General features: G+C 49.7%; 1 non-coding gene and 1 pseudogene across 1 annotated transcript; one reads left to right on the top strand and one right to left on the bottom strand.

Annotated features, from left to right (window-relative positions):
• The first annotated feature begins 328 nt into the window (after positions 1 to 328).
• LOC135327087 (5.8S ribosomal RNA) lies at positions 329 to 481 on the top strand. The gene has a single exon (XR_010387161.1). It is a non-coding gene; the product is annotated as a 5.8S ribosomal RNA (ribosomal RNA).
• A 14,214-nt stretch (positions 482 to 14,695) lies between these two features.
• On the bottom strand, positions 14,696 to 15,663 carry LOC135327036 (olfactory receptor 12D1-like; annotated as a pseudogene).
• Between the last annotated feature and the right edge of the window lie 2,137 nt (positions 15,664 to 17,800).

The raw sequence follows: 17,800 nt of genomic DNA on the forward strand, positions 1-17,800 counted from the left end.
GTGCAAGGGAAAGGCAGTCAGCCATCGTCCCCATCCCCTGGACCCCGGTCGGGAACAAAGGACCAGCGCACCACTGAGAGAGTGGTGGAGGAGAGCCCATACAGCAGCACTGGCGGTGGCGGTGGGCGGCGCCCTTCTCGTTCAGGTCTGCCCTTCTTTCCCCCTCCTGCCCCGTTCTTGTATGGTCAGCAAGGCGAGCCCTCTTTCTCTCTACTGTCCCTTGCTCAGCAGCCAGTGTCGACATGAGGAGGGAGGCAGAGCAGAGCGGGGTCCCTCAGGGGCTGCAAATGCTGTCCACTCCTCCCTCGGTGGGGACCGAAACCGAGACAACTCTTAGCAGTGGATCACTCAGCTTGTGCATCAATGAAGAAAGCAGCTAGCTCCAAGAATTAATGTGAATTGCAGGACGCATTGATCATCGACACTTCGAACGCACTTGCGGCCCTGGGTTCCTCCCGGGGCTACGCCTGTCTGGGTGTCTCTTGACAGTCAATCATCACCTGCGATGTGGCGTGGGCGCAGCAGTACCGCCCCTTGGCAGGCAGGGGAGGGCACAGTTCAGGTGTGCCCGGCCGTGCCTGTCCTCCCCTCCGAGCCCGGCGGCCGCCGCTGCACTGCACATCGTGTGCGGTGTGGCACGGCTGGGGCGCCTTGCAGGCCTGTTGCCCCGGGGAGAGGGGGCTTCTGTTTCTTCAAATCCCAAAGAGGCATCATCTTGCTGAGCCCCATGTAAGATTTCAGTTTGCTTCCAGATTTCATTTAGATGGGGAGAAATTCTCCCGCTTTGATCCACATATACACAGTGACTAGTATTTATTACTGTACCTACTCCTCCCTGAGATGCTAATAACATACCTAGAGCCATTCCGTTCTGGGTGGTTATTTTAGCAGTCTCTGAAACCTCCCCTTGTAAAGCTGTAATGGCATCAGAGGTTTTATTCCCTATTCTCTCAATAACTGCTGAAATATTTACCATTGCTTTTTCAAGTTCACTCACTCCCAACTGTGGAAACAGACACCTTGTGAATGAGTGAAACCGAGTAGGTTGATCCGTTAAAGGATTATTGATCCTCTTTTGTCTCCTCATGAATGTTCTTAGCCATGATCTTTGATATCTGTTATTCAGTTCTTTGTTACAGTAATGGTTGGGATTATTGCCCCTAGAGTACATGTCCCGGACCAATTAGGAGGCAGCACTTTTTGTGCCTTGCTCTCACACAACCAACACCATCCACTACCTTTCAGAACACGCCACCCATTTAGTTCCTTACTTGGCCACTTATAACCTATTTCAGGTATCCGAAAGCAATCTTCATAACTTCCTACCTTAATGGCTCCAGTACAGTTGATCGGCTGTTTTCCATAAAGTACAGGTTTCTCCTACTATTTATTTCTATTATTACATCTTCGGATACATTGATCATAATCTCCTGTCACACTCTGGACTTCCCATTCCTGTTCTGTTGTTTCATCATATTTTGGTTGATCACTATCATTTCTTATCTGTTTTATAAACTCCATAAAGGAAAAAAATAAGAGGCACTCCAATTAGCGGGAAGCCCTTGTTGGAATCTTCAGGGAAGTGGGCACACACCCAACAATCCCTCTGGTTAACTATCTTCATAGATTTCGTAATTACTTCCAAAGGAAGATTTTGACCCCCAAATCCTTCCTGATTCCCTTTAATTGTTTGGCTCAGGTAACCTAGAAAAACTAACCACCACATTTCTCCCCTGGTTGTTAAGAACATCATTTTTACGCAGATACCATAACAACAATATTAACCCTATTCCTAACAAACAGATTAAAGCAATTTTCCCCTGAATACAATCTAAATTTAAAACTGATTCACTTTTAATACAGCTCATATATCTTTATATATTTTTAACGTTAAAGGGTGAACTTGTTCAGCTTTCCACGTCTCTCAAGGTACTGCTTTCACTCGGGTGTGGTGGATCCAGGAATCAATTCCCTGCAGTTTCACAGCAGTATTTGTTGTTAGCAGTACCAGATACGGTCCTCTCCATTTTCCTATCAACGGCTCATCCTTCCAGGTTCGAAGATATACTTGATCTCCCGGCTGGAATGAACGTACAGCTGAATCTAAAAGTACAGGAGATCTTAACTGGATGTACCTATGCAGAGAAGTAAGAACCTTTGCCATAGACAAGAGAGAATCACTTAAAATTTAATGGCCCTTAATGTGCATCTGAATTTCATTTCCAGTTAAATTTAACGTGTAAGGTTTACTATACAGAATCTCAAATGGACTAACTTTCTCCCTAACCCTTGGGGTTATTCTGATTCTTAATAATGCCAGAGGTAAAACATCAGTCCATTTCATCTGAGTCTCCTGACACAATTTCCCTCTCTGTCTCTTAGTTGTTTGATTCATTCTTTCCTTTTCCACTGGATTGTGGCTTCCAGGGGGTATGTAAATCCCATTTAATTGGTAGGATTTCTGAGATTTCCTGTACTATTTCTGCTATAAAATGAGGTCCCCGATCCAAACAAAAGCCTTCTGGTCAATTTATTATGTCTTGGCAACACCACAACGCTGACTTGTTTGATACTGAGGCAGAAGAGAATCCTGATTTGAATGGCGTGAAACCCTGATGCCAGCAGATTTGCCGTAGCGCATATAAGCACATTAAAGTGAGATACATCTTTTGAATACAGGTTAAAAATGCCATTCTTAGCTGTTGCATTTTTAATAATAAAGACTACAACAGGTAGTATCCATTGCAGACACTCAAGTCTGACATAAACAAGTCCTGTGCCACACGATTTGCAAAAGGGGCGGGGGGACGGGGGGGAGAGAAAGCTCCACCCGTGGAACCAGCAGCATCCCTTTGGTCCTCTTCAACCGGGGTGTCTTGGAAAAGTTCAGAGCCAAATCAAAGCAAATCCAAGTCCCAAAGTCTCTGCGTGATCACGGTCTGGTTCGGTGTGTCCCGGGTGGTCGTGGGGAGACCATTTCAGGGGTCGCGGCAGCTCAGTCCTGTTTCCATCAAGAACAGATGGCTTGTTCGGGGTTATGTTTTCATAGCTTTCGTCCACGGTGGTGATATGAGATAGAGAGAGATCAGAAGGAAGTATAGAAAAGGTAGAAGTGTGCACGGGAGTTATGAACAATTTTTAACAATACCTACTTTTAACAATAATCATCTCTAAAACTAACCAATTTTTAACAATAACTTCTTTGAACAATAACATATCGAAAGAACAGTATCTTAACATATCTACTTTTAACAATAACATCTCTAAAACCAACCGAACCAAAAGGTGTCCCAGGCCAAGTTTGAGGGTTTGCCTATGGCGCTGGGGGATTAGTGGAGGAAGGTGATCGTCTACAATGACAATACCAAGGCAAACAAAGGCATATTAAAAAAGCAGTTAGAACGATAGCTAAAAGACCAAGTGCTGCAACATAAATTGATATGGTGTCATAGAACATGTTGTTTTCCATTCTCCTCGTGGTATAATCCACCGATGTATTCGTCGGCCAAGGTGTGACGGTGGAGTACCTCTTCTCTGTTACCCTCAGGGCTCCAGCAACACGAAGATGGTTGTGGATTGCTGACTGCAGCCCTCGTGGTCGATGCTGATGTTATTACTGTTTCTTTGCTATTCTAGCACTTTCCCTCATGAACAAACTGTAAGCAGTGTCCCTGGTAAAAAGCAGATGCAAGCAGCCTTGAGGCTGCCAGCACATGGAGCCAAAGCATGCCATAAAAGGAAAGGTTTCTGATTATGCTCTTTGATTGGTTAGGAGCATCTGGACCATGTGAGAGAGTACATAAAAGGCCTTGCTATGGGTGGGAGATGCAGAGTTGCTGCCCTGTGCTCTTCTGTGCAGTGGTATAGAAACAAATCTTTTGTTCTGACCTAACCCAGAAGTATTGAGAATTTCTTCAACATGTTGCCTTTAACTCGGGCGGTCCTATGCTGAAACAGAAGGTACCTTCCCTGTCAACATCAAGCACAGTCCATCCAAGCTGCTTCTGCCTCCACCCTCCCACAAGTTCTCTTCCCTCATGGGCTGCCCCACTCCATCCACTTGAGCACCTCTCCATGCCAGCCTGCTGCTTCTGAGCAGCTTCTTGCTGCAGAAGTAACCTCACAGCCTATGGCCCAGCCCTCACACCTTCACCACCACCTCCCTCTTGGCTGCCTCTGCCCTCTCCTCTCTGCTCCACGCCCCTTCACTCCAACACACAACACACCACCTGCCCTGCCCTTCCTCTGCCTCCCAGGCCACAAACCCCTTCCAGCTCGGCTTACAAGGTGACTGGACGGTTAGGGGCTGCCAGGGAGCAGCTTCGGGCTGAGGCTTCAGGCATCGGTGCAGAGTCTGGGCTTTGCTTAGTGGACTTATGGAAAGCTTTTTGGGGATGGTTCCATTTTTTTGTCTTGTTAGGGAAAGCACGCTAGTTCTTTTCCTTGGGGTGGGGGAGTGGTGAGAGGAACTTGAGTGCCTAAATGCCTGTCCCCTCATCCCAGTCCTGAGCACCTGTTACGATGAGTGGGAGCAGGGGATTGGGCCCATAGCCTGGTGGTGTTTGGAGATGAGATTTGGAATCCCTGAGACACGTTTCCTTCATTCTCTGTCTCCACTCTCTTCCATCCTGCAGGAAATGACTGCACTTCCTTCCCTTTCTGCAGGCCACATTCTTCTTCCAGACACTGTTCAACAAGGACCACCTTGGTCAGTTCCTGCTATGGGAGGTGGTTTCCACTTTGGGGAGCAGTCCGGCAGGACCCCTGCCCTTCTGATACCCCCCAGCCTCAGGATCACATCTCACGGGGCACAGAGCGACAGAGCCCTGGGGCACCTTGTGGAGGGGCGAATGCTTATCCTCAATCTCATGGCCCTTTGCCATGGCACCAATGCACTCCCATGGCCTGGTGTGTGCAGATACGCTGCGTGTCAATCCCTGCATACGTGGTTCTGGGAGGGGATGTTTGCCATCTCAGTATTTCCCCCAGAGCTCACCCTCTAATATGTTGTCACAGCCCTGGGCCCACCAAAAAACTGTCACAGGTAGCTCAACTTCTGCCAGTGGGGACCTGGCAATTTCTATGCCTATTCCAAGGTATCTGGCAGTTTCCCTGAGGGAAGAACACAATCTATCTCATTTGTTTAGTCGAAGTCACATTAGGGGTCAGTCTCTTGCTGCCAGTGATCAGCCCTCAAGACTAGAAGTCTTCTCGATCCAAAAGAATCAAAATCCAAAGAGGCAATTTCAGATCTTGGTCAGCCCCTGTCTCCAGCATGTGAGATCAAATACAGAGGGCAGCTCCCCACATAACTGAGCATAAGATCAAGGTCTGCAAAACAGCTACAGTGCTTCTTTCTAAATTTGTGGTCGGTTTGTTTCAGTTTTCCAGTGAGGACAGGACAAATCTAAGCTCCATGAGGTAGCCCACAAAGTCCAAAATGAAAGCTCTACATTTCAGTGGACTGCTTCACTAAAAAGTTGTTTTTCTTGGCTTAAATCAGATTAGGAATTGATGCCCTTGGGCTGGAATGCTCTATTTGCAGAAATGGTTTTCCTTCAATACCTTGTACTTGCATTTCCTCTGGATTTAAATTTCCTCAGTAGGCCATTAACATGGAGTAAGTTGCCCCAGTATCTACTAAAAGCTCAGGGTAAGTGGCCATTAACTCTTATTAGGGTCCTAGCTCAGTCTCCTACCACTGATTCAGATGCTGCTAGTGCTTCCGGTTCCCCTAGAAGCAGATTTGGGTACTGAAACAGTATAAGGGGGGAGCAAGGGCAAAACCATTACTCGAGTGTCCCAGTGTTTGTTGCGCAAGCGTATGTCTTACCTTACTTGAATCCCCAGATCTCCCTGGTCATTTAAAAGCTCAGTTATCCCAGACTTACTAGTGGTTCATTTGCTGAGGTTTCTGATCCCCCAAGCAATGACCCAAGAAGGTCAGCTTACCCATACCAAATGAAGCACCTTGAGACCATTGCTCAGAGGGTGTCCCCTCCCAAGTCTGTAACAGCCATTCCTCTTGACAGAGAGCTATAGCCCTACCCTTACTGAGACCTGAGGTACCTTCAATTTCTTTCCAGTTTTCCAGAATTTCTGCTAGCAGTGAACCCCAATTTTACCTTCCCCACTGAACCTCCCATGACTCATGCTGACCCAGTTTTAGTACCTCCCTAGTGAGTGCCACTACTGCAACGACTGTCAGGTGAACTCAGCCTGTGCCAGCTGTGTCAAATGCAGTTCCAGTGCTCACCAGATTGGAGGCCAGCAGTGTCCCACCTGGGTCACCAAAACTGCTAAAATATTATCAGTGTACAGAGATTGACGTTAAGGAAGCTCATCTCCCTACATAGTCTTCAAGTGATTTTCAACATTCTCGCTTTCTCCTCCAAGCCCCACTAGACTGACACCCCTCCCCTCCCCTCCAACTAGACTGACAATGTGCTGTCAGTGCAAAGACAATATGTTCTGGAACAGGAGTCAAACACAAAGGGAAGCAGGAGAAATGGTGAATACAGCTCAGAACTGACTTCACATCTAAAGGTGACCCCTGAGCTCCTTTAATCAATGATTTGCTCCCAGGAGCTCAGAGCGGCTCAGTGACCAACCTGGATAAACTGCCCTTTTCCCCTGTCTTGCATCTCTAGTGAATTCTCTGGCAAGCTACAGATGTAGCAGTTCCCAGGAGCAGTTCAGGCCCCTGGGCACAGAAGGGAGGTTCCTGCACGACTTAGAAACTGCATTGGTCCTTGCTGTAACTTTCCTCCTGGGGGATTTTGGGAGACACCCTCAAAAGCAATCTCAGCCATGCTATAAGCTAAACCATTATGCAGTGAAGGGATGAGCTATCCAGCTGGAGAAGAGATCTGTTCTTCTGGCTTCACTCTCTACTTGAAAGGGGGGGGGCAGATTTTCCTGCTAAGAAATAGCTACCCAGACAATCTGACCTCTTGTAAGAGGGTAGTCACCCATCAAGTCAGACATCAGAAGCACTAAAAGTGCAGCCTAGCTATAAAAACTGTAGCAGCAATCATTTGCTAACAGAGCCTCTGATCCCTAACCTCACGGAAGTACCAGAAGGAGAAAGACAGAGGCAAGGTACATAAGAATGTTGGGCAGGAAGTGTTGCAGGGAGATTTCCTTGACTGTCATGAGCTGCCTTCTTGGTTCCGTGTTTTCAGTCCCAGCAAGGAGAAAAGGTTTGGCAGATTTTGGCAAGAAGCCTTGTTGCATGAGACAACAACTTCACTGCCCTCCTGGCCATCTGGAGTGGTTAGCTGTAGCACAGCATGCAGTGCACAGATGCAATGATTACTGTCCTTCATTGTAAGCATAATCAGCCTTCTTGTGCGTGATCAGTTTGTTGTTGTGACACACTGTGGAGTGTGTACTTGAGTTCTTTTGGATCTTGACCGGAAGGAGATTCACACGCACAAGGCTGGAGAACAGCCAAATGCCTTTATTGCTGTAAGGCGATCTGTGATTCATATTGTTACAAGACAACCCTGAGAAGCTCAGAAAGAATGTTCGAAGTAGGTAGATTTGGATAACTTCTATCTTAGATAGAATTTGCTTAGCATGAGTAGCCGCACACTTGCTTAGCATAAGTAGCTAAATTTGCTGAAGCCTTAGGCTGCGCTCCTAGTTCGTTAAGAAAAGGCCTCAGAGCTGGTGCAGGCTGGAAAGATAAGGGAGTTACAAGCAGTCTGCATTCCTGTGCCCCACTCTCCGAAAGGGAGGATGCCAAGGCTGAGAAATAAGGCCTATTTGGGCGCCAAGACCTTGGGAAGCAAAAAGCTTCCTCTCACTGTTAAAACAGTGATGATTAAGGGGTCTGGATTATGTCTTCTTCCTCAGGGCCTTGGAAGATAACACCTACTGACCCAGCTGGGGCAGTGTTAATTAATTGACCAGGACCTTGAGAAGCAGGGGTGGGACCCAGGGAAATGTGAAGAAATCATTAACCAATCAATGTAAAAGAGGAAGGAAGTCACAAATATGGCAAATTTGATTGTATAAATGCTACCTGAAAAATTGGGGGGGGGGGGGGGATGGTGTGCTCAATTTGTGGAAAACCACCGAGCACCCAGGCTTGCGCAACTCTGAAATAAATAAACAAATGTCTCTCCTGAGTGTGTAATTATTGGCTTATTGCACACCGGGCAACGAATCCGCTTTTCGGACAACAATATCAGCATATGCTATAGCAGGTTCTGCTGCATGGTGACTCAGTTCTTGCCCAGTAGATTGTACTGTTTATGCTGTTCGAGGAGCTGCGATGTGTGAACCCCTAAGCTACTGCTGAGGGAGATGGGGCATCCCCGGTGCTGCTGCCCCACTGAGGACACTGCAGCTGGTCCATGTCTTGCTGGTCGATGGTGCCCTTGCTGTTATAGACCAGAGTGCTGGACAGCAGTACGGCTAGCACGAAGATCCATGCGTCATTCTTGGTGTTTCCCTGGAACAAACAGCCCTGGATGATACCAAGAAACTGTGTGCAAGGCCTGCTAAGAGTTAGCAAATCCCCAGATCCCCAGGGAACAGGGAAAACTTTTGGGTGCTGGCTCAGGGTTGGTCTTGGCCTTGGTGCTTAGGGTTTGCGGTAGGGGCTAGAGCTTTGGCAGAGGGCTGTGGGTTGGAGTGGGGGTGAGGGCTGCAGCCCGGTGCAGCACCCCAAGGCGAGCGATGAGGCCTTGGGATTAGCTTCAGGCACAGGGTCCGAGTTTAGGGAAGCGGGCAGAGATGGAGGCTTCACTGTAGCCCTTGGGGTTTGGCCTTGGCGAATTTAGGACGCCAAGGCAGCAAGGTGCAAGGGTGGGGCTTCAGGTCAGTGCTTAGGCATGGGGTGGGGGCCTCCCGGAGGGGCTCTGCCAGGTCCTGTCCCAGCTGCAGAACCACTGCCTCAAGGCCCCTTACCTCCCCACAACATGGCCTCTCTCCTGGCTGCCACCTGGCAGCCCTTCCTGTCCTCCCGCGCCTGCCTCCAGCTCCTGCGTGCTTCGCTGAGGCAACACAGAGCACCTCCTCATCAGCACCCAAGCACTCTCCCTCCAGCCTGCCTCTGCCTCTGCCACCCCAGCCACCTGCGGCCCTCCTGCCATGCCCTTCATTTTCCCAGGAGCACCTCACAGTGCCCGCCTCCTGCTCCTCACCAATCACATTGCTGCAGCACAAGTGACCTCACAATCTACAGCACAGCCCTCACACCTTCACCGCCACCTCCCTCTTGCCTGCCTCTGCCCTCTGCCTTCAGCTCCACGCCCCTGCACTCCAACACCCCACCTGCCCTGCTCTTCTTCTGCCTCCCAGGCCCCCAACCCCTTCCAGCTCGGCTTACAAGAAGGCTGGGTGCTTAGGGGCTGCGCCAGAGCAAGTTTGGCCTTAGGCTTCAGGCATGCGTGCAGGCTTTGGGCTTTGTGCTGAGTGGGGTCAGGCAAAGCTTTTGGCTCCAGCCTCAGTGTTTGGCTTGGCCTTGCGGCTCAGCACACCTCCCCCCACCCCACTACCTGTTTACCCTCCTGGCATGCCCCTGACCTTCCCAGCAGCACCTCACAGTGCCAGATTCCTGCTCCTCACCAATCAGATTGCTGCAGCACAAGTGACCTCGCAGCCAAGAACCCAGCCCTCACCCCTGCACTTGCAGCTCCCCCTCGCCTGCCTCTGCCCTCTGCTCTCAGCTCCAGGTGCTTGCACTCCAAGACCAAACACCAGCCCTGCCAGGCCTCTGCCTCTGCCTGCCAGGCCCCAAACGCCTTGGCGCTAGGCTTACAAGACGCCTGCAGGGTTAGGGGCTTTGCGGGAGCAGCATAGGGCTTAGGCTTCAGGCCTCAGTGGGGAGGTTGTGCTTTGCAGCTGCTGGGCTTTGGGAAAGCTTTTGGGTGATGGCTGAGTGCTGGCCTTCCTGTTTCTGCTGAGGGTTTTGGGAATGGGCAAACTCTGTGGCCCGGGGTGTGTGTCTGTGTGTGGGTGAGACCTAGAGCGTGCTCTAGCACTTGAAGGCAAGCGATGAGGGCTAGGCCTTAGCTTCAGACACCGGGCAAGAGTGAGGGTAGGGGGTAAGGATTCAGGCTGCAGCACAGCCGTTTGGGTTTGGCCTTAGTGGCTAGAGGAGGGGAAGGAGGGAAGGCAGAAGGGTAGAGCTTCATCTTAGTGGTGAGGCCCCCTCGATTCCCCAAGGCCAAACCCCAAGGGCCACACTGAAGCCTCCGTCTCTGCCCGCTTCCCCAAACTCAGACCCTGTGCCTGAAGCTAATCCCAAGGCCTCATCGCTCGCCTTGGGGTGCTGCACCGGGCTGCAGCCCTCACCCCCACTCCAACCCACAGCCCTCTGCCAAAGCTCTAGCCCCTACCGCAAACCCTGAGCACCAAGGCCAAGCCCTACACTGAGCCAGCAGCCAAAAGCTTTGCCTGACCCCACTCAGCACAAAGCCCAAAGCCTGCACGCATGCCTGAAGCCTAAGGCCAAACTTGCTCTGGCGCAGCCCCTAAGCACCCAGCCTTCTTGTAAGCCCAGCTGGAAGGGCTTGGGGGCCTGGGAGGCAGAAGAAGAGCAGGGCAGGTGGGGTGTTGGAGTGCAGGGGCGTGGAGCTGAGGGCAGAGGGCAGAGGCAGGCAAGAGGGAGGTGGTGGTGAAGGTGTGAGGGCTGTGCTGTAGATTGTGAGGTCACTTGTGCTGCAGCAATCTGATTGGTGAGGAGCAGGAGGCGCGCACTGTGAGGAGCTCACGGGAAATCCAGGGCATGCCAGGAGGTCTGTCCAAGGCAAGAATGCAACGTGTGAGGACATGAAGGCTCCATTTTCTCAGACACAGCTGGCCTCCCTTATAGCATCTACGCAATGTAAAGCCATTTCCTCCGTGCGGTGCCTGTGCACTTGGCTCTTCTTCCAAAATTGGAGTCATGAAAGTGGTCATGGAATGGTATCCCTAAAGGGCTCGTTGCTTTGCTTTCATTCTCCATGGGCTCAGGTTGATGTGTTCAGTGTCCCATTGTAAGCTGTTAGGGAACCAGGTTTAGATTCAGGGTTCGCTTTTGGGGCCCTGTGTCAGTGGAGATGGTTAAGGATCCCAGAGTAACCTTCCTGAGGCTGTGACACGTTTGTTTGGGTGGGTGATGGCTGAGCATCTTCCTGGAGAGGCAATAAGCTGCCAGCGGAGCTCAGAGCGTTTTTGGGAACATCATACAGTGGGGGTGGGCAGTGAGTGGAGCCATACAACACAGGAGACCATCCAAGGTGGAGTCACCGAGCGGTAAAGAGCAAAATCAGGAAATGCATAGGTAAAGGAGGGCTCCGCAATCCCAGGAGAGGCCGTGGAGACCCAGCAGGCTCAGGGAAGAGAGACTGGAGAGCCATCCTTGTACTCTCTTTGGCATGCCATAGGCTGGCTCCAGTGCAGCCTCATAACATATCTTGTGCCCTCGGAAATGCTGCCTGGGCCCTCTGAGCACCCTCCATAGCCACATAAAATGGGAGGCGGGGACTGCCAGTGGCATGAGAACCATCCTCTTGGGTCTGCTTCCTGCTCTCACGAGAATGGGCACAGTGGAGTCGCCTCACGGCCCTGCGGCACCACCATTGGCTCTCTGCTGAGCAGCAGTGCCTGCACGGAGCCCTGCAGGGAGCACAGGGGAGGGGGACCTGGAGCAGCCAGCCAGGCCAGCGTGGACACCCTCATCTGGGGAAGGGCTTTCTGGGGAGCAGGGACGTGCCTGGAGGGGAGCAAGGGGGTGGTTCCCAGGAAAGGTGAGAAGTGTCATGGCTTCTTTATAAAAGCTGCTAAGGCTATGCATATGATCAACAGTTGTCATCTGTGGACATTGTGTGGTTCAAATCTCAATACGATACAACCTGGCAACTCTGAGAAATATCGGAGTCTTTGGAACAACCCTTGGGTTGGACTATCAAGACCAGAGTTGCAGGAGAAACTTCAGTCCTGGACATTGTTCACATATTCAGAGGATAAATTGTCAGAGGGCCAGCTTACCCAAATAAATGGACAACTACTTGATTGGGCAATCTTTCTCACAATCATGTCATCACCACCAGCTAACTCTAGGTTGGCTGGATCATTTTAACCTGGAAAAGGGACCTAGCTAGGTGTTTACATAAGGTGCCTATCTAGGTGTTTAATAAATAGCCACCTGCTACATCATCTAACTCGTGGTGCTCATGAATGGATCAACAAGAGTCTCCCTGTCCCTATCTACCATCCAATGAAACCACAGCCAAGGGAAGGGGCTTGGTGCAAGCAGTGGGGAAAGAAGACCCTATTGAGATTGACTCTGGTCTGGCACTGAGAAGAGACATAAGAGGTCTGAATGGACCTCTCTGAAAGCACATGAGTGGAGAAGAAGTGGGACACTGCTCTGGTGGTTTTTTCACTCACTTGGCTAGGTAGGGTTGATCAGGTGCTGCACATGGCTAGACAAACGTGCTGCCCTGTTTGCACTCGGCCAGTCCATTTTAACCTCTTTTCTCTCATGCTTCTTTCTCCCCAGTCCCCTTTAGGCAATAACCCCTCCAGTCCAGAAGGCTGTCAAGGAGAATCACTCGGGTGGCCTCATCTGGGAGCGTACACCCCCTCCAAGGCCCCAGGGACATAATCGCTGCCCCAGGAATGTCCAAGTCTGGGTGCTCCTTTGCACTGATTAGGCTCCTCGCATTCCTCTGCCATCAGTGATCATCTGTTCTTTTTATTGATGGTGACTAGCCTTCCAACACATAAACTCACAGTTTAGCCCAGTGTTTGGCCCATACGTTCTGCAAGTGTTAACAAGCCACAGAAATGCTATGCAGAGGAGTTATTGTGCAGCTCTGGGCACAGTGTAATCTGCTTCTCCATAAAATGCATTCTTAGGAAAAACAGGCACTGGCTAAGGTTGAACAATAAGAAAAGAGTAGCAACTGGGAGAAAACAGGAAGCTGCTTCTTGTTGATCTTGCCCCACCCCTTGCAACTGACTTCCTAAGAAAGCATGGGATCTCATTTTGCTCCCATTGTAGATGACTGCATTAATCAATGCAGACACCGCACAGTAAAAAACAAACAAACAAACAAAGAGCTACTATGGAGTTAGTGGCTACATATAGGTATAAGTATATATAGGTATAGGTGTATATAGTAGTGTAAACAAGGAAGGAGGCAGCAGCAAGGCACAAAAATATAAATCACACCACCCTCCTATAGAAGGTAGTCTTAGAACCACAGTGACGAGCTTAACATAGAGCATTATTATGCATATAAAAGAGCCCATGTCTAAAAACAAACCCAAGAAGCCTGTTTTCACAGAAGGATGAACTGGAGCAAGACAGTAAGGGGATTTCACAGGTGATCTGGCTCAAGTCATTGCCTCTGCTGAAGGATACAGCACGCATGCAGAATGGTGGGTTGCAAGGGAGCACTCACATTGTCTTTGGCCAGTTAGAAACAGATATTAACTCTTAAAGACCTAAAAACACTTACAAGAGCTCAGACTCAAAGAGTGGTCCTATGGGAACAGGCAGTCAGGACCCTTGGGACACTGTCTCTGACAGTATCCGGTCTGGAGCATTGTTTAGGAGAGGAAGAATCTCTTTTGACACCTTCAAGCACATGGCATGAAAATTTTGCATTGAGGGATTACTTGAGGCCCTAATAGAAATATTTACTATCATCATCATCATCATCATTCTATAACACTGTTAAAAATGATAATAACAACAATACTAGAAGCAGCCTTTTTAAGGCTTATGGTAGGAGTCTCAACATGGAATGTGTTGAGCAAGTAGGTATTGTGTGAAACACACCTGGCATGTTGGTGAAGTTTATGAATATGTGGAAAAAACCTGAAGGACAGGTAAGAATCAAAAGACCTCTCCAGCTGTTACTCTTAATCCCCATCACCCAAGCTCACCTTACCTTTAAGCCCTAAGGATCAGTTCTGGAAGCTTTCTTCAAATGGAATCCACCATTCCCACTCATTTTGAGATTAAGGGTGAGATTCAATCTGAGATTAGGACACCTACGTTTGGGGTTCCAAATGTACCTTCCTCCCTGTGAGACAAGTGCCTGAAGAGCAGTTTTAACCGCTGTGAATCTAGGCAATGGGGGTGGGATTCAGTTGCCCAACATAGGTGTCTAGCACCATCTCAGATGCCCTAAGATAGCTGACAGCCATACAGGGCTGGTAGATCTGGCGCAGGACCTATGCCTTTCTGGAGCAGCAGAGAGACACCAGCTGAGATACACAGAGTATTTCAAGTGGCATGACATACATGTCTGCACATGGCCAACTGGATCCCACAAAAGCAACTGAATCCCTCCTTGTCTGTCGGCTTTAGGCTAAGATGAATCATGTCCTGACTTCTCTTGACAGCTCTGACTGGGGGTGGGATTCAGCTGCCGAAAGAAAGAAAGAAAGAAAGAGCAAAAAAATGAAGTGACGTTTGAGGGTAAACCACTCTAAAAAAGGTGTTTTTATTGAAGTATCACTCTCTGGAGCCACTTCTCTTCTCCACTTGGATGAATGGGAGTGGCTGTTCCACCGACATATATTCATCTTTATGCACTGATATTGCCCAAGATAGCAGACGTAGGGCCATATGCAGTATGTAGGATTTTTCTGAAGGGACCCAGGCTGTTGGCAGTGAAAAGCAGATTTCTGCACAAGACATTCTTGAGCCAAAAGCTCCTCTGATTGCATTGTCCGTTGCCTACTACCCCACACAAGCTGCAAGGCAGAACATTTTCTGCACTAGTAACTGTCTGGAGAAAAGTCTTCTCTTTAGGGCACGTTTCACCTCCGCATTCCTCAGGGTGTAGATCAAAGGATTGAGGACGGGGGTGACAACAGTATACATAAGGGTGGCTATCATGTCCCGCCTGGGTGAACTCCCTGAGGAAGGTGGCACATAGTTAAAAACAGCAGGGACATAGAATAAGGCCACTACTGTGAGATGGGAGATGCAAGTGGAGAAGGATTTCCTCCTTCCCTCCCTCGACTGGACTTTCAGTCAGAGGAAGGAAAAGAAGTACAGGTAAGAAAAGAGTGTGAAGACAAAGGGGCCTATTGCAATACTCCCTGTGATGATGCTGAGCAGGTGCAGGTTGAGCTGGTTGCTATTGCAGTCTAGTCTCACCAGGGGCTTGATGTCACAGAAGAAGTGGTGGATGTGGCTGGGGCCACAGAAATGGAGCCGGGAGGTCATGACTGTGTGCATCAGAGCATGAAGGAGCCAGTAGCCCAAGCGGCTGCAGCCAGCAGCAGGCAGGCCCGTGGGCTCATGATCAGGCTGTAGCGCAGCGGGTGGCAGATGGCCACAAAGCGGTCATAGGCCATGACAGCCAGCAGCAAAGCTTCGCTGCTGCCCAGGAAGTGGAAGAAGTGGAGCTGGCTTAGGCAGCCAGTGTAAGAAATACCCTGGTGCCCCCAGAGGAACCCAGCCAGCATCTTGGGGATGGTAACTGTGGAGTAGAAAATATCCAGGCAGGAGAGGTTGCAGAGGAAATAGTACATGGGGATGCGTAGCCGAGGTTCATATATCACCACAGTCACAATTGCCACATTCCCCAGCAGGCTGGACAGGTAGAGCAGGGAGAAGAGCATGAACAGGAACTGCTGCAGCCCTTGAAGGCTGGACAGGCCAAGCAGGATGAACTTGCTCACCTCTGTCTGGTTATCCATCCCTGCAGGGAAAGAGAGAAGAACTCAGCAGTAGCTTGCTGTCTTTCTGTCCTGAGCTGTTATTTCCATTCCCCAGAGTCCTCTTCCATAAGGTGCAGCAGCAGCTGATGCTGCCTCATGAATGGAAAAGATCAGACACCGAGTCCGGAAAGGGACACAAAAGAATCCCTTGATTTTCCACCCCAGCTGTTTCAACAAATACTAGAAACTGTTGTAACCTAGATGGCCAGTACTGATGCCGGAGCTGCTACCTGTGTACCAGCTCACTGAAAGGAATGGTGTGTTTGAGGACAGCGAGAAAAGAAAATGGGAGGAAGGAAGGAAGGGAGTGAGGTAGGAAGGGAGAGAAGGAGGAAGAGAGGCAAGAGAAGTTGGTTACCTAGTTTTTAAGTGAAGATCACTCTGAAGTCCTGTTTGTCTTTTAATTCAAAAAAAGGTATTCTAATAAGTTTTCTTCATTCCAAATCCTTGCTGAATATGCTGTATGTTTCCAAAGCTGAAGTATTATAGTAGTATAGTTGATCACATATAGTACACCACTTTCAAAGAGGACTAATTCGGACTGTTCAGTGGTGTCAGGAAACCTTTATATAGTCCTCCCTGTCACGGAAACAATCACATTTCTTTCCAACAAAGGAAAATTTCCATCTCTCTGATAACTCCTCTTGGGATCAAGCCTCTGAACCTTATGGGACTTCAGTGCAGAAAACATCAAGGCATAGTGTTTCAGGCACACAGAAAACTAATGATGTTGTGGGGAGTTGAACTGATTACTGATTATTTGCACAGCCAGCTCTCACAAGCAGGAGGAAGCTGTAGAATCAAAAGCCATTTCTGGAAATATGCAAGGTTATAGCACATCATTCTCAGGAAGACTAACAGTTTTAATGGGGAATTTGCCAAGGAGTTTGACACATGGTTTTGTAATTCCCAAGGATAATACATGGAATAGGTATCATGGCTTCCTTTGACCTGCTACAACTGCACAGCTGGACTCTGCCTCTGACTTCACATCTTTTGCGCTCTTTATAGTCCATGAAGATCTTAAAATGCTTTTTCTTTTCTTTTCACTTCTAAAGATGGAGATAACAAACTATGGTGATTTTCTGAAGGCCTCAAATACCTGTTTCACTGTCCCCTCTGCAAGCTGTGTTTGCCATGAGCAATGGCATCTGAAACCTCCATAGAAGTGCCCAGGTGCCTGATGAGAACACACAGAGGCAGGGGCTGGTGGGGCAGCAGAAGACCCGGCAGGTGCTGTCATAGTTTGCACAGCCCGTTGTGGTGGTGGTGGCCATCACAGGGCTGTACTGCGCTGGCAAGTCCCACCTCATGAACAGGCTGGGTTGTGAGAGGATGGATGAGAGAGGTGGGGAGCCACACAGGTCCTGGCCCTGGGCAGCAAAGATGCCACCGTTTTCCTGCTCTGTAGCTGACACTGCTGAGCCCCTTGCATCCCCTCCACAGGTTTCTCCCTGGCCTTCCCCATGCAGGCCCATACCAAAGGTATCTGGCTGTGGTGTGTGCCTCAGCCCTGTCAGCCTGGACACACGCTGGTGCTCCTGGACACTGAAGGGCGGGGTGATGCGGAGAAGGTGTGGGAGAAGCAGAGGCTTCCTTTTGTGCCTACAGAGAACTTTGTGGAAGCTCTCAAGGGCCCAGGCATGTGGCAGGACTCAAGGTGTTCTCATTGCCTGCACTGGTGTGCCAGGAAGAGACAGAGGCTGTGGGGAAGGAGGCCAGTGCAGAGCTGACTGGATAAAGTCTTCCGGCTGATGAAGTCCTCCTGTCTGGCATCCTTCACCTCTGCCTTTGCCTGTCAGAGCCCTCATTCTGCCTGGGATGCTGGCTGTCTGCAGGGGACTGGAGCCAGTCTGTGGCTGGGCCCATGACGGTTTGTGGGACACCGCCTCTTCACAGCCACTCTCCCTCTCTTTCTGGATCTTTGATTACTCAGCAGCCATCAGGCTGGTGGGCCTTTTGAGATCCGGTGGCTGGCAGGGAGCTCCAGGCTTTTGAACTGGAGCTGTCTCTGTGGTGCTGACAGCCAGAGGAGCTAGGAGAAGGCTCGTGAGGTTGACAAGCTGCCAAATTCCTCAGCACTTGCTGGTAAACTTCAGCAGACCAGGAATGGGGA

The sequence above is a fragment of the Dromaius novaehollandiae genome, unplaced genomic scaffold (assembly GCF_036370855.1).
Source record: "Dromaius novaehollandiae isolate bDroNov1 unplaced genomic scaffold, bDroNov1.hap1 HAP1_SCAFFOLD_45, whole genome shotgun sequence".
In the NCBI taxonomy this organism is placed as follows: domain Eukaryota; kingdom Metazoa; phylum Chordata; class Aves; order Casuariiformes; family Dromaiidae; genus Dromaius; species Dromaius novaehollandiae.